Source organism: Tenrec ecaudatus (assembly GCF_050624435.1).
Source record: "Tenrec ecaudatus isolate mTenEca1 chromosome 6 unlocalized genomic scaffold, mTenEca1.hap1 SUPER_6_unloc_2, whole genome shotgun sequence".
Classification (NCBI taxonomy): domain Eukaryota; kingdom Metazoa; phylum Chordata; class Mammalia; order Afrosoricida; family Tenrecidae; genus Tenrec; species Tenrec ecaudatus.
In genome coordinates, this window is record NW_027457606.1 from 382,754 (window position 1) to 407,461 (window position 24,708).

Sequence of the window (24,708 nt, forward strand, 5' to 3'; positions counted from 1 at the left end):
ATTATGCTTATTAATGTCATATCTTCCTTATTAGTTTATAAACTTATAGTGGAACTAATTTTTATTTACTTTGTAGATGGCTCAGTATGATTTTTATTTCACCCAAATTATAGCTTATTATTGTTCTGAGATATTCTTTCCAAGAATTTTCTATTCTGCAACGATCAGTATTGCATCCATAAAACTTTCAGATCTACAAAACAAATAAAGTTCTTCCAAGTGGTATACGTGTTCTTGCTTTTGTTTAAGGCATATTTTAAAATAAATTACAAGAATACACTGTGTTTTATTGGTGTCAGAAAATTTTGGAATCATATCACTAGGTTCAAATTCTTTTATTTTTTAAATATGTTTTCTACAGGGTGCTGCTTTAATTCAAATGCTGGCTAATTTTATGGGCCATTCAGTGTTTCAAAGGGGTTTGCAAGTAAGTAAATTGCTTTGTTTTCTCTTAAAATTTTTCTTATTTTATGCTATGTAGATGTTTTACAGTTTAAGAAATTACTGATATAAGATTACTAAATGGTATGGAAAAGTTTAAGATGTATAAGGTTAGCATCATCTTTCAATATGAGAAATGAAACTTATAAATACCATGTTCTCAATAGCACCAGAATAAGCTTGAAGTATTGTGTGATTGAGAATATGTTTAATTTTCATTTTAAATTAAAATTGTAAGAGCCCAAATAATTGATATAAAATATTTAGAATGCCTACTTCTCTCTTTTTTCTCCACTGATAAGTTTATGTAAGGTAAGAAGTGATAATAACCTTAGGAAAATTATATTGTGAAGAAAAATCTTAATAGTATTTTCAGCTACATGTATTTTGTGTTTCTGTTGCTCCGCTGTTGATATATATATATAGATAGATAGATAGATAGATAGATAGATAGATAGATAGATAGATAGAGATTGTTATTTATCTGATGATCATTTAAATTTTTCTTTTTAATTAGAAAATACAGTGCTGTACAAATTAAAGGAAAATAAACAATTTTATCAAAATGTATTTGCAGTAGGAAGTATGAGATTTAGGAGTAAATTTCTTAGAAAAAGAGGCTTCTTAATGGCTTTTAAAGTAAATACAAATACAGAAAAATAAAACTTTTACTCCATTGAAATCTGCTAGAGCAAATCATGTTCCTAGCAGCTGTGATTGATGAATTATTTATGATGCATTCTGCTACTTAGAAGTGTCCTTTAAAGTAAATTGATGTTCACCTGAAATACAATTATGCTAAGACAGAGAGAGCTATCAATCTTATCTGTTCTTAGTAAGCTTTCATTTTAAAATTTTAATAAACTACATCTGAGATCAGGTCATATTTTAGTAGTATAATTCTATGTTTACCCCCCACAATTTTTAAAGGTAAAATACAAAGCAAGAGTTAACTATGTTTTGACAAGGCTAGTTATACGTAGCACAACAAAGCAAAACTATAAATTTCCTGAAGAATAATTTCCCTTAGAAAATATTTTCACAGATTTGTTCCAGCAGTGGTTGGAAGTTACTTTACTCAGCTCCTTCCATTAGGGAAACCTTCAGAAGAGCTGAATCCATGGAACCTATTTTGTTGGGGAGAAAGGGTCTGTTCTGATCACATAGTTGGATTTCTCCCTCCTCTCGAGGAGCGCCCTCCAAGAATATCAGAGGAATGTCCTTCTCTACCGCCATTTCTTTGTTTTCCCCATTGATGTTGTAGCATGACAGTTCTTGAAAAAATCTAAACTTGTATAAGAGCAATACAAATTGAATTTGATTTCTTGGTAGCTAGTTGATGTGAAATCATTTTCTGAGTACAGTTTTTGTTCTTTTTCTCATCTGTCTGTATAGATTTGCTCAGCAGATTGAATAATCATAGTTATTTTATTTGGAAAGGATTATTATTTTGCAACCTTTTTTGCTTTATTTTGTCATATTTTCCTTAGTATGCAAAATGTGTACATTTTAAATATATCCTTTTATATTGAAGTATATTTAATAGACTTCAGATCAAGTATATCTGAAAAAAACTATTCATCTGATTCTCATTACATTAAACTTGGATATAAAACTTGTTTTAATGTGTTACTTATCCTCTGAAACTTGATTTGGCTTTAATTTTCAAGTAAGGGGCTCTATGTTTGTCCACATTGCATTTTATTTGCATTGTGACATCTCATTGGTCAGATAGATTTGTATCCTTCAGTACTTCACTTTCAGCTTTATTTATACTCATCACTCAAACTGATTTAGTGTATCACCAGCAGTTTGGATTAGTGTACAGTAGATCTCTATGTCGGGGTGATAAATTATCATCTCCTGAGCATGAAGATGTATGGGATACATTTTGAAGATGACCTCCTGAACAGACACTTCATGTCATGATGCTGACGGGTCAGAGTTGATATTAATATGCTTCCTTTCCAAAGGGGCTCAGGGGAGTATTGGTTTGCATGTTGTTGAGACAGCCAAGCCTGGCTGTCAGGGTTTACCTCGGCTGGACAAACGATGAATTCTTTTCATAATAACTATGACTATTTTCTGTTGACAAATAGAATTTTTTCATTTGCAAATAGACACTAGATTATGTTAACAGTTATAGGCAATATAAAATTTAAAATTGTATGTTTTTTCCTTTTTTTTTTTTCGTTCCACCTCCCTACTCTTCTGGTCTCACTCGAGCATGCTCAAGCTTGTTCTGCCATCTGTCTGCCTGCCGGTCTATCTGTCTATCTCTTCTATTTATTCTCTGTTGTTTTATTTTTTGTATTTGCAGCTTTGTCTTCATGGTCCACACATGAAAAACATTACAATGATATTTTCTGTTAATTTTCTATATACCTAAATTTTTCTTTTCTGGAAGTTTCGTGTAATATTTGACAGTAAAATTTTGAGAGAAGAAACATTGAATCCTTTTGTTGTTGAGTTAATATACCACTTATAAACAACATACATATATTTAAAGTAGGTTGCTTATATTTTTCCAAATGTGCACTCTCTATATTGTTCTTAAGATTGCATTTCCCAAAATAATAGCAAACATATTTCAGAAAGCATGACACAATGAAATGAATACAGAGCAAAAATGATAGTCTTATTTATTTAAAAAATATTGGTGGGATTTCTGCAAAACACTAAATCTCCCTTATCCTCTGGTTCCAAAGTTTACAATTCAAAAGTTGAACTAGATAATCTCTAAGAGCCTTTCCATGTTTCATCATCTCTGAATCCAAATTTTATTTAATTTGATTTGCTAGTTAGACAACTTGACTTTCATGTGAAACTAGTGTTCATAATTTGATGTGGAGAAATGTGAATAGATGGGCAAAAATATGCCACTGCTCTTCTTGAAGCTTGATTTAGGTTCTGAATATTAACTCCATTTGACTTCTAGGGCATATAATACCTTAATTTTAGTCCATCAGACCAGCATTTATTGTGATGGAGAGTTTTGATAGTGACTTATTTCTTTTTGTCAATATTTGACATATATATTTGTTTGATTTTAGTTACCTAAAATCATTTCATGATTTGCTATGGATAATTTACATTTTCATAGTTAAGACTTTATCTGTCTTAAATTATGTTTTCGAAAAACTAAACAGTGCTTGGTGAATTTTACTGGATATTCTATCTCAATGATATTCCTTTTAACCTGACAGGACACCTTCTTAAGTACCCATCTTTGAAGGTTTGCTTCAGGAAACCATAGCTGGTATATAATGCAGTAGCAAAGCATAGCAATATCATTCTAATATTTCAAGCCTTTCCATGTTTCCATGTTTCCATGTTTCATCATCTCTGAATCCAAATATCATTATTATTGGTTTGTGCTCATAAAATTCTGATGGCCTGAAGTAATGACAGGCACGATGCTACAGGGAGTATTAGCAGCAAAGCATGCTCAGTAACTTGTGTTCCAGGGAGATGCTGCTGTCTGTTAGCATGTGTATGCAGGACTTTTGTTTGAGACCTGCAGGCTTACAGTTGTGAAAGACTGCTCCCTGCATGTGGGTTTTCACGAAAATGAAAACTCAGATAGTAATAGAAGAGCAGACACAGTGTGTCAAAGTTAAGGTCCTTTCTGTGGAGATGGTTTGTGTTTCCGTCCTGATGGTGACTCAGTCACACTTAATCTAAAATGAATGGCCATGGACCGTTTCTGCTCAAATGTCTCTCTGTTTCATTTAAAATACGGCACAGTTTTATATATGTGATAGGGAAAAGAGTTACCGCTTGGTAATCATTGTTTGTGATGATACTTATGATAGTCTTACAAAACCGATTCATCACAACTGGTTCTAGCCATTTGGACTTTACCAAATTAGCATTTATTAACAAGTTAAATTACAAAGGCAAGATTAATGAACATGTAAAAGAGAAAAACATTTGATTTTTATTGAAAGATTGCTTGATGTGAAAATAGTTTCATGTGTAACAAATACTTTTAAAACTTAAATAGCCATGGCTATTTATGTCTCTAAATAAAAAGGGATTACTTTTTGTCACTGAATTTGTTTATTGGAAGGCTTACACACGGAATCCTTACCATGTGCTTCTGAACTGCAAGCTTTCCTGTGACCTCTGCAGCTATATGGATGGAGCCATGCCTTAAGCATTTCGGTGCTAACTGAAGAGTCCAAAGTTCAAACCTCGTAGTTTCTTCTCAGGAGAAAGAAAGGCCGTCTGCCCCTGTAGGGAGTGCAGCCATGAGACTGACCGGGACAGGGCGTCAGTGCCCACCGACGGTCGCTAGGTATTGGAATCCATACAGTAGCAATGCGTTTCTGTGTAAGGATACAATTATTTGTAATCAACCAAAAAGCCTTTACTATTAAAGATGCACCCTTTTCTCTCCTTTTTTTAATTTGGACATTGCTTAAGTAAGACCAAAAAAGAATTGATGCATCTGAATTATGGTGAGAACATTTTTGAAAGTTCCACAGGCTCCCAAAAGGACTAAAAAGTCTGTTTTGCAAGAAGTACGCCCAAAGTACTCCTTAGAGATGAGGACTTCAAGCGTTCATCCTAGATCCTTACATACTTTTTACAAACAAACTGACATCATGTTTGGTAAAGTAGAGGGCCGGTGGAAAGAGGAAGGTCCTCAAGGAGATGCACTGACTCAGTGGCTGCAACATTGGGTACAAACCAAGGCGAAATGGTGAGCACGGTCCAGGACAGGGCAGTGTTTCATTGTATGTGAATCGGGTCGCTATTGGTTGGCACTGATTTGATGGCACCTAATAGAAACAACACATTCATTTTATTTATACTTTTATGAAGATTTTAGCCTTGTGTTTTATACACTTAAAATTGCAGCTTTTACTCTCCTTTTCAAAACTTTGTACAAATGCATATGCACTACAGATACTGAACATTAACATTTATATTGAAAATATCCTTCTCCCCTGGGATATCAAATATCTAAAATCATATGAAAGATGACATTTTGTAAGTTGGTGACTTAAAAGAAATCTGTAAATACTGCTCCTGGTCACGTGTTTGAAAACTTACAGTAAGATCGAATGTGTTGAAAGACCTCTTTTCGGTCAATGGTAATCGTGCTTTAGCTCTCCTCTACCTTCTAAGTCTGTCTTGAGAAAGACACAACTTCACCTTGGCTGAACAAAGAGAGTGTGGGTCCTGCAAGCTATGGCCTTCAGACATTCTTTTAACTCAGACCTGAAGCCAAGCCTGAGACCACCTTTCAGCTGGTGTGTGAACAATAACACATGGGTGAAACTAACATGCCCCTCAGAAAAATCAAGTATATACACCTGAACAGATAGTATTTATCTAAAAGCAAAATCAAGCAGAATTGTTTCCAGTAAACTAACAGAAAGGGGGCAAACCATGGCTAATGAAAACAGGAAAACCAAGGCAGGAATGTGTGAAGTGCTGACACCTTGTGAGAATTGTAACCCCGGGCCAGGGAACTCCCCATGCATGCATTGCTGGATTAGAAATGAATTTGCTCTGGAAACTTTCATGTAAATCATAATAAATATTTTAAAGACAAAAAATGGTGGCATCACTTGCTTTCCTCAATATGATTCCATTTGTAAGCAATCTCCAATAGCCACCATCTGTTTGTTGGCTCAAGGCCTCCACCTGTGATTTTTAAAAACATTTAAGAACACTAACCATTTAAATATAAAAATTGCCTGTTAATACTTTGTGCTAACAGAACAAAATTATAGTTTTTCTTCCTATACTAAAAGCTATACTTAGTTATTTCTACAGCCCATATTTATGACCCATTAAATATCATTTATTCTATACATTCTTGTTATGTACTTACGGTAAGTAGTGAGTATTTAGTGCATGCTGTATAGAGCAGGTATAGTATACATTTCCATGAATCATAAAATATGATAAAGGATTCAAAGACAAATATATGGTGCTAACTGTGTTAAATGCTACGAGGGAGTGAGAGGAGGTAACTTTATCGGGTATTTAGAAGATCTTTCTTCAGAAAATGGATGATACACAAAGTTCTGAGGGATATAAAAGGGCTGAGGGGAGATCATCAGGAAGAGGAAAGAGCTTGTGCAAAAGGTAAGAAAAATTGAGCATGTCAAAGGAAGCAAGCTAAGGTGCTTGAGAAAAGTTGGAAGGACAAAAGACAAGGTCGGAGAGGTACGGGTAGGAGCCCGTCATGGGGTATCCAAATAGACTTTGTGGAGAAAATTGGATTTTATCCTAAGTATAGTGGGGTGTTCTTAAAGGGTTTTAAACTGGGATGTTCTCTATCTTTCTGCAAATATTGCAGTGGCCTTGAAAGAATCAGCCTACCATTACGGTAACTGGCTAATAAAATTAGAAGGGAATTTAAGTATCTGGTAAAAGAGGATGAAAGGTTGGATATGGCATAATTAGGTATGCAGAGGCAGGGACATATTCAAAATGTATTTTGAAGGTACAATTAGCGGGGACTTGGCGTACATTGGACGAAGAGTGAGGTGTGGGAGCAGAGGGAGAGAACAGAGTCAAGGACGCCTCTGCGGTTTCCTGTCTGAGGGCCTGGGACCAACCGGGAAGGACTGTACCGGTTGGGGGTTCCGAGAAGAGGGAGGGCCACCTCAGATCCAAATGGAGCAGCTGCCAAGGCAGGCAGAGTACCAAGTGTGCAGTGTCGCCAGTGCCTGGAGAGAAACACGTTTCAACAACAAGAAAGCGAGCAGCAAGGTTAAATGTAAGATACATGTGGAGTAGGGGAAAAATGGAAACGTATTCTTTTGGAAGACTGCAATTTTATTAGGTTGAGTGGAATGGGTATAAGCGCATACTTTTTAAAAATTGCAAAAGAAGGATATTAGAAAAGTGAAGTAATTTGCTATAAAGGATATAAGGACTCACAGAAAGCTTTTGTTTTATTGACTACTTCAATATGGGAGCCCGTTGTACTAACAAGAAAAGGAATTTGGTAGTGCTCAAGAAGAGAAAACTGGCATCTCGGTCCTTGCGGTGGTGAAGGGACTAATTTTTATAGTAGAAAGATGCTTTCAATAAACTTGAAAATCTGGTAGTGGGGAGATGAGGGAGCTCCTTTCTAATTGTGCTTTTTTTCAGTGTTGTTTGAGCAAGGGTCTGTAGTGGAAAGCTGAGGATGAGAGGTGAAATGTGAGCATGTAGGTCTGAGAATAAAGAGGCACACCTACTAACTACTGATTGCCTCTTTGAGCTGGGTGATTATGAACGTATCATAGACTGAATCTGCTTAATTACAGGATTTTCTCCAGTGACGTTCAGCTGCACGAGTGCGGGTTTAGAGAAGAAAAATACTTGAATTCATCTGGAATTGTTTTTTTGCCAAGCTAGTATAATTGAAGAACAGAACTGAAAAGTTGAGGTGGCTATTTGCCAAGAATTGATTAAGATGAACTATGAAATCTAAGGAAAAAGAAGACAGAAAGTATCTCACACACATTAACAATACGAACACAAATAATAAACTAGTATAGTGTGTATGATTTTAGCACTGAAGAAAAGAAATTGCCTCTGAGAATATAAGAAATTTAATGTCCTTATAGAAGTGTCCTTAAGCCCATAAATGTAAAAATGTTCAAGGAAACCTTACCAATCTAGAACATGTGGGGCGGAACCTTCTGGTCTCGATTACATTGCTAGGCAGTCGTAGGTCCTGATGTCATGGAATGTGTAGGTATTGGAGAGAAGTGGAGATAGTGCGTATTTTTAAGTGTTACCTGTACGTCTTTCCAAACCTCTCCTCTTGAGGTCAGTGTCTGTACATAGAGGTATGGCGAGAATGAATGTCGTATGCCCATTTTCTGGGCTAGCTGCTAGCAAACCTGGCATCTCAGTAAATGGCTGCATAACTACATGTGCTAGGCCTTACAACTTCAGGAAATCTCTTAAACTCAGAGGGGAATTAGTTTTTTTCAGGTATAAAGTTTCGACTTCAACTTTTTCCTCCGTGCTTTTTGTGTTTAATTTGTTGTTATTTTAATAGTTTTACTGGGGGCTCTTAACAACTCTTATCACAATCCACACATGCATCCATTGTGTCAAGCACATTAGTACATAAGTTACCTTCATCATTTTCAAAACATTATCTTTCTACTTGAGCCCTTGGTAACAGCTCATTTTCCTCCCTCCCTCTCCCACGCGCCCTACCTCATGAACCTTTGATAATTTGTCATTTTTTTTCAGGTCTTACACCAATCTCCTTTCACCTGCTTTTCTGTTTGTTGTCTGTCCCCCTGGGAGAGGGTTATATGTTGACCATTGTGATCGGTTCCCCCTTTCTCCCCCACCTTCCCCTTGCCTTCCTGGTATCACTACTCTCATTATTGGTCCTGAGGGGGTTAGCTGTCCTGATTTCCCTGTGTTGCAAGCTCCTATCTGTACCAATGTACATGCTCTGGTCTAGCCAGATTTGTAAGGTAGAATTGGGGTCATAATAGTGGGGAGTGGGGGTCACGGAGGAAGCATTAAAGAACTAGAGAAAAAGTATGTGCACACTGACTGGCTCATCTCTTCCTCGTGACCCTTCTGTGAGGGGAAGTCCAATTTTCTACAGACGGGCTTTGGGTCTCAACTCTGCCCTTCCCCTCATTGACATTGATGTGATTTTTTTTTATCCAAGCATTTTTCTCCTTTAGGTTAATTCGTATAATTTCCTTTCATTGGCCCTCTGGAACATTTTGACTTCTCTTGGAAGTAAAGTTGAACAGAGAGAGGTTCAACCCAGATAGTATTTTTTTGAGCTTGCTCATAAAGTTTCTAATGTATCCTGATCTTTTTTGCATCATGTATATTTTTCTAAAGATTTATACTGTTTTCTGAGCACATGCTTGTAAGGTATACATTAATATTATCAGATGACTGGTAAGGGCCAAATTCCTTACCCAGTTCTTCTGAGTGTGTTGTCATTGAGTTGAATTTGACTCGTAGTGAGTCTTTGTGAAACTGACAAACAAACAAACACCACACTGCTTAGTCCTGAGATAAACTCACAATTGTTATATTTGTGCCACCATATATATTTATCTTACCAAGGATTTCCTTGCTGTGCACATCCAATATCTCTCAATTAAAATGCATTTTCGTTTCCTGTAGTCTCCTGCACTGGGTGCTGAGCAAGAGTAGGGTGGGGGCGGTGATGGTCATAGACGTGACTTAACGTCAGTGCCCTCTTGTTTCCTAGGAAATAGTGCATTTTGCCAGCCAAGACCAAATATGTCTGTTTGGTAAGCTTGTAGTGGTCTAAGTCCTTTACCAGGGCATTCAGCAAAGGCAGTTCCCAAACTTCAGTTTTACCAATAGATACATTTTATGTCTGAGTAATATTTCACTCTCGCAGTGAAAGTGAGAAGTAGGGCTATTTTAGTACTCCAGAGCACCCCAACAGACTATTACTTTCACACTATTTCACTTACAGGTGTAGGACCCTGTCAGGTTGTTCTGGAACACAGTACACATCCCAAAATAGAAATAACTGCCTTTCTGCTGGTGTGCCTGCATGTTGGAGTCTGATCTATAATTAATACATAAAATACATATAAAAACAAACCTGGTATAAGAATGTTTCGCTGTCTTTAATTAAAAATCAAATGAATAGACAACTAAAAATCTTCATGGACTTACAGTTTATTTTGAGTGAAAATCGTCTGCCATACTGAGTAGCTTATCATGAAAGTATGAGTTTTAAAATACTCATTAAGTAGAATGATGAAATTTTTAAACGTGCAAAATTGCATTTTGCTCCTGGAGAAATATCTGGATCCTCCTATAGCCAATCAAACTACTTAGGGAGATAACTTTTGGCATAAACACACATTAAAAAAAACCCACAGAATCAGAATGACATATCAACAATAAAGTACTTTTCAGCGATTGTTCTGCATATTTAAATAGCTTTGTTCTTAAATGGCACCTTGCTGTTTTATGGTGGCTGGAAACCTCCAGATCTTGACAAGTGAGTAAGGGTTCCAAGAGATCAAATGTTCTTCTGGGAAGCTTGACCACAGTTGAATGGTAAATAGGGACAATTAATACCTGTGCCTCTGTTTCCTCCTCTGTTCTTCTCTCTGATAATGAAAATGTGAACTTTACTGCTTTTATTTTGTTTTATGCTTTGTCACTGCTTTGATGCTCATTTTACATAATCTCATAATCTCTAACTAGTCTTCTCATATTACCTAAAATAGCATCTGGTCTATACTCCAGCTTTGTGGTATTTTACTTTGTCATCTGTCACTGTGTGAGTCTCCTTGCTGCTTTCGTTCAAGGTCAGGGATTGTAGAGACATCCTCTGAATGCTGGCACAGGCCAGCATTCCAATAGATTTTATCCCACTCTCGGTGACATTGCTGTGACCTGGCAGTTTGTAATCTGTGGTGGTGGTGTTCATGGACCCCTTCAGGTTACCACACTCTCACAGTGCACACACTGGCACAGATTGGAGTCCGGAGCTCGTGGTCCTTCCTCTGCTTATGGACCCCGGCTGTGGAAGCTTTTGTAAAGACAAGAAAGTAGCTTATTATAATTATGCACTGTCGTCGCTGTCGCTTTATGTGCACCTCCGTCTAAGAGCTTCTGCACAGGCTGCATCCCTTTCAGTTTCTGTGTGTGTACAGGTTTGTGTGTGTGGACTTTAACCTTCTGGTCTGCCTCTTTTGAAAACTTTCCCCGATACTTATTATGCAGAGCCCTGGTGGTGGAGGGGTTCTGTGTTGGCTGTGACTCACAGAGTTACAGTCTCAGAGACTCACAGGGGCAGGTCCCCAGTGCTACTGGGTTACTGTGAGGAGTCATCCACTCGTTGACAGTGAGTCCATTTTATAACACACACAAAAGCTGGTGGGTTATTAGGGAAATTTAGCCATATCTTTGTTTTGTTTGTTCAGCTTACGGCACCTTTTAGTATTCTATCAGTTAGGGTTTGGAGTTGCAAGCCACAGAAGCAAATTCCAGCTGTATTATCCAGAACAAATTTAGTGCAGGGTTCAAAGGTAGCGCATTGGGTCAAAAGAAAGTCTAAATAGCTGGGCTTTGGAAATAGAGTAGTAACTAAAGGGTTCTGTGAAATACAGAGAGGCAGCCAGAGTCGAGCTACAGAACTCTCAGATCCAGTTGCTGACATGGCCCCCACCCAGCTCCTGTCACCAAGACAGGACATACATTTCAATGATCTTCCTTCCCTTCTTTGCTCTACTCCACGGGCATTCACAGACCTCGAAGGGAGCATGGGGTTGTCTGAGGACAGGGGGCACGCCCATCCTCTCTTACCAGAGAGAGTGGCAAGTGTGCCTGTAGTATTGTGTCCCTCTCCTTGCTCTCTTATAAAAGTCCGTATTGAATTATTGCCCCCATCGAAAAGTGCTGTTTAAATGTCAGAAAGCCAAACACTGACATATTTTGGTATCAATTGTTCAAGGCACATTTTATCGTGATAGAAAGAAATAATGTTTTAAACCTGTTTCAACCTTCCTGCCATACAGTCAGGAAAAAAAAATCAATGCCTGAATTTATTTATCATTTCTCAAACTAGTCGTGCAAGTAGATGACATCCTCATAGCAGAGTCACTGCGTGCAACATGGGGCCTGGTCTCACTGTAGAAAGCATTGTTCGTGGTGTGCTCATGAGCGAGTCTTCCCTTTTACTCATGAACTGAATTCTGACTTTGTTCAACGTCTCACCTTCACCTACTCTAGGCAGCCATATCCTGCTAAGGACTGGATTCTGCCTTTTGCAAGATCCAAATGGTACTGCTTAGTGCATCAGAAGCATGTTTTAGCTAGGTTGGTTAAATTATATACTAAATAATCCTAATATGTATAATTCATGACATCATAAAATTCTGATAAAGGAGAAATTTGAGGTATTGGCTGCAGGATCTGAAGCAAAGGTCTCTTGAGTCTTTAACATCTGATGGAAGGAACAATTCTGTCTCTGCCGACTGTGATATCTGAATCTTGTGCTTGGGCCTCAGCTGCTAAGAGCCCAAACTGGAGGAAAGATTCCACTAAGGGGGCTCAGTGAAGTGCTCCGGAGGGAGGGGCTGCACCTCTACTGTAATCTTCCTTTTCTTAGAGGACGGGACACGTTTTTATCACTTTGAAAGTCATCCTGGGGAAAAAAATAAAGAAAAGTCATCATAGGGTAAATTTTCGTTTTACTTTCAGCTAAACACATCTAAAGTACGTCATGCATCTTTGGTTTTTATTGAATGGTCCCTCTGTAACCTGAGGGATAGACTACTCATGCAGCTAATCTGCTGCCCTAACACGCGGAAAGACTCATTAATAAGAGAGTAAGCATTCCATAACTATTTGCATGTAAACCTTGAAAGATAATAGGCCTTTACTTCCTCAGCTCAACATTTTACTTTCCCTCTGGCCTTTCTTAGTCCCACTGGCTTTTATATATGAAACGTTATGAACTGTACTACTTGTTAGCCAAAAGTGGAAAACCAAAAATGGTATTATATTCAATCATTCAAAATCTTTTGATATGGAACTGCATATGTATTAATGTAAATTATATATAACAAATAAACACTGAGAAAAATGAGTTTGAGTATTTGAGCGAATCTGGTGTGAATAGTAAGGAGCACTGTTGGTGTGTGAGCTGCTAATCTCAAGGTCAGTTGTTCAAACCCAACAGCCACAGAAGAAAGATGAGCCTGTGCATGCCTGTCCAGATGTGGTTGGGAAAGCCTATACAGAGTTGCTATGAGTCAGAATGAACTCAGTGGCACTGGGTTTGGTTTTCTTGCTTTTATCAGTGTAATAAATCTTTTACTTCATTGCAAATTAGTAATAGAAAAGCATATTGACTAAGGAACCTCAGAAAACACACGCAGATTGAGCATTTATTGCGTACTATATTGGGAACACAGTTTGGTTAAACAGTGATAAGCCAAAACAACCAGGTCCTTACCTTACACAATAGAGCCCTGGTGGTATATTAGATCACTTATTGAACTGCTAAGTGCAAGGTCAATAGTTCAAAAGTACCAGCTGCTCTATATGATTTCTGCTCCTGTAAAGATTTATAACTTTAGACACCCAAAGGGGGCAATTCTACTTTGTGGTATACATCATAATCATTTGGATACCAGTACCATTTTGTTTTTGACCTTATGGCGAGAGGCGCTAGTCCTGCAGTGGGGAAGTGTTCTGTGCTAACCAAAAGCAAAGTAGTTTTAACCAAACATGGCAGATCTCTGTAAAACAAAAGAAGCAAAATTCTAGGAAATGCTACCGGAAGTGTGACTCCCTCCTACAGGACGACCATGCAGTGGAAACAGCTGGATGCCAATGGTTTGGGTGGGATTTACTTAGGGAGTTTTTAGATTATGTGGGCAGTTAAATTAATGAGCAGGCAATTGAAACACAGAGTAATATGTCTTCTGATAGGGTACAAGGTACTTGGCTCAGAATTAGAAAGGAGGCAGAAGTGGGCAAAGATTCTCAGGGAAAATGCATTAAAATTGAGACTTGACTATTAAAGTGAATTTGCACAGTAAAGGAGAAAGGTAAAGTTTGAGTGGAGAACTAGGAAATAGAGAAAATATTGTATTAGGCATCTTCAAATAAAGTAGCTAATCTGAGACTGGGCAACAAGTGCTAAGAGGCTTGAGGAAGTACAGCGGGGCTAGTCCATGAGGGAGCTCAAGGTGTAGTGTTTTCTGAGCACACCGTATTGGCTGGCTAGCACAGTGGTGTGTGGTAGGGTTGAAAGAGAGAAGAAGCAGTGGCAGGCGCTGTGTCCAGGTGAGAAGCTGTAATGTGTAGCGTGGCACCTTAGAGGAAGATTCAGGATATCAGAGCAGTAATGTGACGGGAAGGACAGGAAGGCGTGAAAGATGACTCTTTGGTTCATATTCATCATTGGGGAAAAGCCCTCAAGAAGAGACAGTTTGGGGGAGGAGAGTGAGTTTAGCTTTCTTTGAATATGACCCTTAATTATCTTTGGGGAATCTAGTGGATATTGGGCTGTAGACATATGTATGGGGTTTGGATATGGACCAGGGTCTGTGATTTCAAATTTCCTGATATCTTAAATGATTATATTACCTATCCCAATGTTATGTGAATTAAGTGAAGGAATATAAAGCAATTCAGTGTTAAGAGAGGCAAATGACATTATAGTTTTTTATGTGAAACATTCCTTAATTATTAGTGATGCTACCCTTTGGTTGGTTACGTAATTCAGTTTCCTATTCAGTAGCCTGAGCTTATTAAGAAGATTATTGTAGCTAATATCACCTCAATCACTATTGGTGGTGTAGTAGTTACGTGTGGGACTGTGATCCACATGGCTGGCAGTTCAAACCCACCAGCAGGTACATGGGAGGAAGACAGGGCTATCTACTCCCGCAAACAGTTACAGTTCAGAAACCCTCGGAGGGTCACTATGAGTCAGCATTGACTTGATGGCAGAGAGGTTTGGGTTATATAATATTGAACCTTCCTTTTAACTACATTTTAAAGTAGTTCACTTCACTTTTAACTACTATGCATGTTGGCTTTCCCATAGGTAGATATATCAGAATATGCTTTCGGTTAATCCCTTTTTAACTTGTAATCAGTTTATATTGCTAGATAGGTCTCATAAGTATATTCAACTAATCATCTTCATTATTTTCAACTTCTTTCATTTCTGAAATATCTAGTATAGACAGCCCATCACTGTTCTTACAGTGGATGTCAAAGCATTATACTTTATACATTTATATTGTAATGTCATATCTAATGTTGGATTTTCATATATGTGTCTATATTTATTAATAAATTTCTTATCCAATCATTGTCATATTCATTTACTGGTAGGTTAGAATAGAACTTAAAGTCGTTCGATGTAAACATGCACCAACCATTGGAATTGCTTTGGCTCTGTAATTTTTGGTCCAAGACTTTCACAGCTTCAGTCACAGGGACCTACTCAAATTGCATCTTGTTATTTACATTTTTTTCTCAACGACCTTTTGCCCATCACTGTTCCTCCATTCCCACGAAACCTTCCTGGTCTATACTAAGTGCATTATACAATTCATGGAAATAAAAGAATAAATAGATGATATGGTTTTTAATAGGCATGATCCTCACATTTTCTTTGTAATTCTCCAAAGACTAAGAATATATTTCCATATGTATATCGTTGTTGTATAAGAGAAAGGCTGGGATAACTAAAGAATATGTGTTTGGGGAGGAAAGACAGTTGAAATCTGAAGAATTCCAATGCCATGAATATTGAAGCTGATGGGATTCCAACAAAAACATACCATTTCTATCCTGAATATCCAGCCTGGCATATGAAGACCCCCTTCTTAATCCTGACTGATTGCCATTTCAGCTTGTTAGAAACAAATTGGAGCCTTATACAGAATTGGGAGAGTAAAAAAGACATTGAGCTAATGATCAAAATCAAGCTAAGATCCAACCGATCTCATGGTAGACTGACTGTAGATATTCTGATCCACCCCAAGGGGAAACCTGTATTCCTGCATCGGTCCTTTCCAGATCCGTCGGTGTCCCTTTGCTGCCTCTCTTTTATTATCCCAATACCTCTGCATAAACAGAACTCAACAATAATAGTTCTCATTTAAATAGATGTTTCACATACATTTATAAGTTTCAATGTCCATTGTTTTTCAGTGTATTCAAGAGATCCCCCAAGATACACACACAAACAAATTAAAAGCAAAATTTCTAATAATTTTAACACCTAATCAGAAAATGATTTAAATCCTAGTCCCAGGGTTCAAATAGAGAGTGCTTCATATAGCTCTCCTACCCAAAGCTAAACTCCAGGTTCAGATTAGTTCTTTGGAGATCTAAATTCGCAGTAAAGTTGTCCAGAGCATCTTGATGAGAAATCTGTCATTGCTAAGTCAGTGTGGATGTTGCTTCTCCAGGCGTCTGATTAAGTGGGAGGTGCCATCTGAACATGTGAGTTGCCCACAAAAGCTCAATCTGTCACAGGTGCTACAATTTGTATTTCAGAAAATCTGCTTCTACAACTTTAATTATCTCCAAAGCATCCCACTTTACATAAAGTTCTCAATGGAGTCAGCATTTTCCCCCCAGTTTCAGAACTGGCATGTAAATTAAGCATTTGCCTGTTACCTCCAAGTTCTAGGGCTGAAAGGATCTCAAATGAGACACTTTGCTTAACATCATCTATGTTCTTCTCCTTCTCCCACTTCGACATCGGAAAACGAAGTGCCCAGTCGTCATAACTGAGGACGCATTCACCGCGATGCATCCATGCCTCCCAGAGAGGAGGAAGGCTTAAATTAGAAAGAGAGTGTGTAGGTTTAACTAATAGTTGGGAATTCCTAAATTAAAAAAATATTAGACCAGGATAAAATTTCTTTTTAATAATACTTTTTCATCAAGTCAATGAAAAGCAATGTTTATCTCTGTGATAATAGGCACCTTCGCACTAGAAAGCCTGTGACAACAGTCCTCTTTGGGCAAAGTGATACCTCTTACCTGTTTGACTAACAGAAGGCCATTGGGACTCATTTACACTGGCTACGTAGACAAAAATCAGCCAGTCCCACTTGACCAAATCTTTCTTAGTTAGGCCTTCTGATAAGGGTCACACAAAACCACACATTGCTTTCATTTTATACTCTTCCATGGAATCTGAACTCGAAAGACATCCACCGCAGTAAAGATTTGTTATTGTCAGAGTTGTTCTTATCCCATGAAATATTTTTTTAGATTCCAGTCTAAAATCCTGATGGGCAAGGTTTCCCAAAATATTACACTGGGGAGGTAATTTAATTCAAAAAGCCAAGGTTGACATGATAAATGAAGGGATGTTTTTTGACCCCCCCAAATCTATAAATGATTCAACTCTCAAAAATAATTTTTAAAGATTAAAGTTATTTGATACTTAATTAGTAAATATGCTATGCTTAAGTTTTTTTGAATAGTTTAATTCTTATAAACCTTTATGAGTATTTCTCTTTGTATCAATATAAGCACAGCAAATAGAATTGTTTATTTGATTTGAGAAATGATTATATTAACTGGTAATTGCTTAGCAGTTAAATTGTAATTCAAATCTTATTTTCTTTGTAGGGTTATTTAACCATTCATAAGTATGGCAACGCAGCCAGAAATGATCTCTGGAATGCCTTCTCAGAGGTAAAGTATAGGAAGAAAAAGAACCCAAACCATTGGTAACTTTTATTGACGCTGACAGTATGTTTTCATTTTGAGCTTTTATTTCCTTTGTCGCGTATTATTTATAAATGTATAGTAATGAGCTATATAAAATGTACTAAAAATACAATGGGATTTAAATGTACTTAATGTTATTGATGCCTTTCATACTTTAAAAAGATAATAATTATGGAATACAATTTTAATATATTTGGGAAGTGAGTCATGCTAAAGTGAGAAATACTGCAAGTTTTTAAGGAAATATGTTTTCTTGTGTGCATGACAAATATTTAAATATACCAACTAGACACACTGGGGATATTTAATGATGCTGCATGTATTTACTTTACCAGTAAAATGTATTTTATTCTCCATTATGTAAAAAAAATTAATGCTAATGAAACTTCCATATATATATGCATGAAGCCTAACTTAAGGTGAGAAAATTAATTTTAGTAACACATTATATTAGCTTCACTGATCTTGAAATGTTTCATATTTAGGTAAATATTAAAGGTAAAAGTGAAAATGATTTAATATAATTATATGTATAATTCATGCTTATAAAGCTCATTTATCCAATTTGGGTTCTAAAGGCTTTGAAGAGGAATGGAAAATATGTAAATATACAAGAAGTCATGGATCAGTGGACGCTCCAGAAGGGCTATCCTGTTATCACCATCTTGGGAAATGCAACAGCCGAAAAGAGGGTAACCATTACCCAGCAACGCTTCATTTATAAGTGCTAAGACCAAAACCTTTGAACATCGAAACAGCAGGTACCACTGACTCTCTTTTAATTTAACATGAATATAGGAACTTTTCTTTTTGCCATTCACCTTTTAATTTTAATATTTTAAGATAATTTTGACAACATAATTCTGAAATATAAGTTAAGACTCTTTTTATTTCTTTATTTCCATATGGTATTTTTGATTCCTTTCACTGCCGATACCTTACATATTTTAACCCCTGATTGATGAGCACACTTATGGTATTTCATTGAAGACTATTTTAAATTATTCTAATCATTTTAAATGTGAGATATGATATTTTACTTTTTGTTATAATATTTTTTAATCATCTTTAAGAAAGTTAAGGTGTGTTGTGAATTGAATGGGATCAATCTAGAAAACCAAATCAAAAGTATTTAGATAATAAATATTATCCTAGTTAACAAAACTCAAAAACTAAATAAATACCTTAAGGTGATCTTAAGTAGAAGTGGCAATATGAAAATATATTCTCTTTCCCTCAAATGTGGTGTTTAAAACTATAGAAAACACACCTGAATTTTGATTTGCTATAAATTTAACATTGGGGAACCCATTTAATTACTTAAAATTCAGAATATAAACATTCTATCCAATTTTTCTAGTTTATTTTTACTACTTTGTTTCAGTAAAGACTGAGTCAATGTAAGAAAGTACACTTCAAATCAGGCAGTTTTTAAATTTATATATAGAATGCCCTGGTAAGGGATTGGAGGGGTGAAGGGAGGGCAAGTATAGAGATCAAAAGTAATAAGTAAATAGAAGTGCTCATATTAGTTTACTCATGCTGTGTCCTATCACCTTGGGAAATTAGGATGCTGGACTTCATCATCCATTATTATGTAGGATTGGTGGGGAATATTTTAAACTTACATGAATGAATAGCATCTCCAAGTTAGCTTGATGTGAATAAAAGTGTTAGGGAGATTCATGAACATTTTCTGGTGGCTGATATTGGAACTCCATTTAAGAAAACATGAAGTCTTCACTGTTGTATTGAGATAAATACTGGTACAGCAGCTATACTATACAATACGATACGATACTATAGTATACGATACGATACTATAGGTGTAGGAAGGAGCTGGGCTCCACAGCAGTTAGAATGGAAAGATTGGCCCTGGGTTCTCACCCAGCCATGCTGCCGGGGACAGACTTGCAGGTCTGCTGCCATACAGATGAAAACCCAATTCTGCGCCATCAGGTTGATGGCGACTCCTAGCCCCCCTAAACACAGGGTTGAACTAGCCTGGGAGTTTCTGAGACTGTAGCTGGGGCTGGGAGTAGGACCCCCTTCTTTCTCCAGCGGAAGAGCTGGAGGCTTCAAACTGCTGACTTTGCAGTTTGCTCTACTCTCGTCAAGATGGGGGCACATGGAGGTTAAAGGCTCAAGTAGAGAGAGGCCTTCACCAGGTATGAGGAGTTGCCTTTTGCAATTAAACTGCTCGAACACGCAGAATAACACTCCTCCCTTCACCCTGTCGGGATCTGCCTGTCACTGCTTAGTCCCCTTCTCTGGGTCCCCACAGCTGTCAAAGGCTGCCCTGATCACCCACCGTCTGGCCCCAGGCGAAACACGCTTCGGCATGGACCACGAAGTACACAAAAACGACTTGACTGTGGCGAAGCCAGATTGGGGCCATGCCTTTGAGAATGAACAGTCTGACACAGGCCTCCCCGATGCAGAAAAACAGAAAGGACACCCAGATGACAGAACAAATATTGAACAAAAATACTCTGCCAGCCCATAACCTGCATCAGAGGTGTCAGCCAGGAGCCTGGCTCTTCACGGGGGAAAGTCTCTCAGCATGAGTAAGCAGTTTTAGCACAGAGCGCTTAGCTTCTGCTGGCATTATAAAACCACCTGGATGGTTCTGAATCTGAGAAATTGGTATATAAAAATGTTGAGGAAAATTAAAATCCCCTTGGTGGCGTAGTGTTAAAGTGCTCAGCCGCCAGCAAAGATGGCATGTCGAAGCTGCCAGCCACTCCCTGGCAGAAAGGGGGAGCAGTGTGCTCCCATTAAGACAGCAGACCGGGACAACCCTAAGGCAGTTGTACCCCGACCTGTTGGAGGACCATGCGTCAGAATCCATTTAATGGCAAACAGAGCAAAAAATATATATACATGACATTCTATTATTTAAAATAATTTTCCTAGTAGGACAGAATCCATCTCTAGATGAGAATTTACTATTCCCCACTTAGATTATTGCTTAATTTATATTAATGTTAAGTTAAAGCTTGAAAATCAAGTCTGTGTGCTCCTTGTACAAGCCTTCCGAGGTCTCTAGAAGAGACATTGCTGACGTGCTAAAATAAATGTTTCCCACGGCTCTCGACTTTTCAGCTACTGACTTGGATCGTTCATTGGAGGGGCAACTGGGAACTCACAGACAATATTTGAGATTAAAGGGTTTTATTTAAGGAAGTTTACAGGTTACATACAATCAAGGTGAAAAATACATAGGACATGGTTGTCCTGTCAGGAGAAGTCACCAAGTTCTCTTCCAGGTGATAACAAAGACCCAGCAAGCATGGCACTCCTGTGTAAGGTTCAGCCCAAAGCACTTAGCTCCAGCTCTGTGCATCAGCAAACCCAGTTAAGTGGCCAAAGGCCCCCCACTCTACAGGCCAGCCGTAGGTCCCAAAGCACCCAGCTTTACTGATCATGACTTTCGCTTTGCCATGACTGTTCTGTGGGACAATTATCATTACCTCTTACCTGGAACATTTTAAATGTGTAATGTAATTATTTTTCCATATGTAATAAATGTACATCCTAGCTGTTAAGTAGAGGAAGAATGAATCTTTGCTATTTCTAACAATTGCATATATTTAGTAATGTGTTTAAGTGCATAAAATCCTTGGTAGGACTTTGGTACACAGGAAGTTGTGAATTTTCGTAGTTTGTTTTTCCTTCATTTCATTATAAATTTAATACATTTCACTGTTAACTAATACCACCTGAAGCATGGGGCACCTCCTGGGAGTCTTGGGCGACAGGGCATTCTGTGTGTCCGCACACTCACCCTTTCCTTATGGGCCCCGCCTGCAGCAGTCTCCGGAGGGTTTCCCTGTGTGCATCAATGCTTCGTGAATGTTAGTAGCAACTCCTGGGTGTGATTTTTCTCATTCCACTTTTTAAAACGTACCAATTCTTTTCCATGTTAGTACAATCAGAATTCTTAAGAACTATGGAAGAAAGGGATATATTTTTTGAAAATTTTCTATTGTTACTTAAAATATGATATCCATATGATCAGTTAAACAGAAACAACAAGAACATAATCTAACTACACACATTAATTTTTTCTAATCACTTTTTAAAATATTACATACTACTAGAGTCTTAGACTTATTTAGAGGGTCTTTAGATGTTTTTAGTCGTATATATTGTTTGCTTTTTAATTAATATCTGTTTGGCTTCACAATTTAGATTGTCAATTCAATGTGGAAGATATACACCTATAAAGTCTTGTTCATAAAGTTAGTCTATGTCTTACAGAGAAATTGATTTGGTCTTTCATTTTACTTATACTCCACCCAGTTCCTTTCGGTCTAATTACAGAGAGTAATTAATTGAATGTCTCCAATATCTATTGTTTGCAAGTACACACAAAAAATAAACTTGTGTTTTAAATTGAAAATTAGATCCAGCATTTAGATTAGATCCAGGTACTATTGCCTCTTAACTTATTTTTCCAATTAACCAAAATAGATTAATTATATTTGGTGAGGGATGCTGTTTAAAAAATAATAAAATAATCTGGCTGTGATGTTCCCACGGTGTGTCCATTGTCATATATTTATCACATGTTTTTCATTGCATGCGTCGAGGCCTCTCTTAAGGAACATAAATTGTTTTGTTCACTAACTTCTATCCAAAGAACCAGGTTAGGCAACAATAAATTGGTTCTTTCATGATGGATTATGTGGAGTCAATTACAGTGTAACAGGGTACCTTCACATGGTTGGCACTCAGAAATGTTTCTCTGATTAAGTTCAGCTTATCATTTAAAATTCAGAATGTCAAGGATGGCCTTTTGACTTTTGACTTTGGGGATAGCAGTTGTTATGACATAATGAATTTTCCTCTTTTCCATCTGACATATTACTCTTGATGAATTCCCATGTATTAATTGTGAGTGTGAGAAATGAACTCTGTGACACGTAAAACAATTATGTGTCGAGGGACCGATTCAGCACTGCTCTTCCCAAATCTCCAGAAAGACGCCCATTTTATGATCAGTCACTCGGCGTCTCCACTGGTTCTCAGTTCTTCAGTCGCTCTCCAGTTATGAAGCTGACACAGTATAGCTTCTTATATCACAAACAAAATATATGACTTTAATACTCATTGCTCGCTTGTTGTGAAGTCTTGCCAATGACACAATGATAAAAGCAAACTAAAACAACAAGACAGGCCCACGTCAGCAAGTCCATTCTGACTCGTCATGACCCTGCATAGGGTTACTGACCCTGTAAACGTGTATAGTTGCTGATTGCCCCACTTTCCTCCCGTGGGACAGTTCTTAGCTTTGAACTTCCAGCTGTTTAGCAATAACACAATGATTAGTTGAAGGAATCAGGTTATATTTCAAGAAAATAAAATATAATGCTTGAACGCAATGTAAAATCATCTATCATTAACTGGTTAGCCTTTCAGATTAAATAGATACTTTATGTAAACATATAGGCCTTGATTTTTATTACTATAAAAGGCAAACCTTATCAAATGTTTCTCTTTTATAACTCTGACCCACATTTGAACATTAAGTATCGGTGGTGCTTGGCCAATCCATTTGGAAATTTCATTTAAATCAGCAGGACATTAGGTGTGCCCTGTCGGGTGCATTGTGTTTATATGGATTTTAGGGGGATCTTGTCAGTCTTGTTTTATTCTCTTTGCCTGAATCACCTTATGTGTGCCATATTAACCTTATGGAAATATAATAAAATATCTCTCTGAACAGTTATAAAATAAATAAGGAGAAATTGGTGAAATGTGAATACATAAAATCACTAGTGATTAATATTAAAACAATAGAAATGAATTATTTTAAGATTCAAATCAATATATACTGTAGTATTTAGCCACTTTTAACTCCTAATGCAAACATTTTGGGTTTTTTTGGCAAAGTATATTATTAGGAGATCTCTTCTACATTGACAGAAAACTTCTGAGTGCACAGTCTTCTTGGTGAGATAGAAACAATGAATTAGAATCTACTTTGATGTCTGAGTGCTTTTTTTATTGTTGTTTTTGGTAGCTTCCCTAAAAAGCATTAATAAAAATCCCTCTGAAGATGCATGTTTTTCAAATGAACACCAATTTGTATTTTTAAAGCTACTCTTCTATTTTGCAGCTACCTGTGGCAGATTCCATTAACCATTGTGGTAGGAAATAGAAGCCATGTGTCTTCAGAAGCAATTATTTGGGTGTCTAACAAATCAGGTAAGATATATATTCTCCCCTGTGGACAATTGGTTTCAGATAATTGTTCAGCAACTTAACCTCTGGTTTCTGGGGTTATAAAAATGTGCATAAAGACAAACTAGAAAGAGAAGATGGAAGAATGATAATCACCTCTACAAGATAAGAAAGCATAAGAGGATCTCTTCGGTATAATTTCTGACTCATCCACTTTCACCCTGCCTATATAATTCTTGTTTATTCGTTCCTTTCATGGTGAAGAGAAAACATTTAAATGCTTTTGTAGATCTCATCGTAGCTGTTTTAAACTGTATAATTTCATAATCACACATTTAATTAAAATGTAAGCAGAACTCCCATTAGAGCAGTGTCTCACAAACTGAAACTGAGGCAACAGTTTTAATCCCATTCCACTGTCTTTCTTTGCATTTTCAGACTATCTCTTTTAGAGACCAGAGAAGCAATATCCTTCATGGGATTAGATAATTATAATTATTGGATTTGAAGGGAGAGGATTAGAGTTGTCCTCAAAGTGCACCCTTTGGGGGTCAAACCTCAAGGTGCAGGGAGAAGAGCCAGTTCATTGTCTTTCTACCCACAGACCCAGTGCTATCAAATAGATTCCAACTCCCAGCAGTCCTCGGACACGGGAGCACTGCCCCGTAGGGTGTCCCAGGCTGTACCTGCACGCACAGGACACCGGTGTCCTCTTTCACCCCCAGAGGAGCTGTGAGACTGAACCAGGGACGCTTAGTTAGCAGCTGTTGCTCTTTGACCCCAGCACCACCAGGGCTCCTTATTGTCTGTGTAAATGGCGCCAAACAGGAGAGGGGCCTATTTGCAATCACTCACAGAAGAGTA

General features: G+C 37.4%; 1 protein-coding gene across 5 annotated transcripts in view; it reads left to right on the forward strand.

Moving 5' to 3' along the window:
* Positions 1 to 24,708, forward strand: part of LOC142435896 (thyrotropin-releasing hormone-degrading ectoenzyme-like) — a 477,641-nt gene that overhangs the window by 236,437 nt on the left and 216,496 nt on the right. For all 5 annotated transcript variants that reach the window (XR_012781657.1, XR_012781658.1, XR_012781656.1 and 2 more), the window contains exons 3-6: positions 362 to 427; positions 17,554 to 17,619; positions 18,234 to 18,416; positions 23,780 to 23,868. The gene's annotated coding sequence lies outside the window, so the exon portion shown is untranslated. The remainder of the gene's footprint in view (positions 1 to 361; positions 428 to 17,553; positions 17,620 to 18,233; positions 18,417 to 23,779; positions 23,869 to 24,708) is intronic.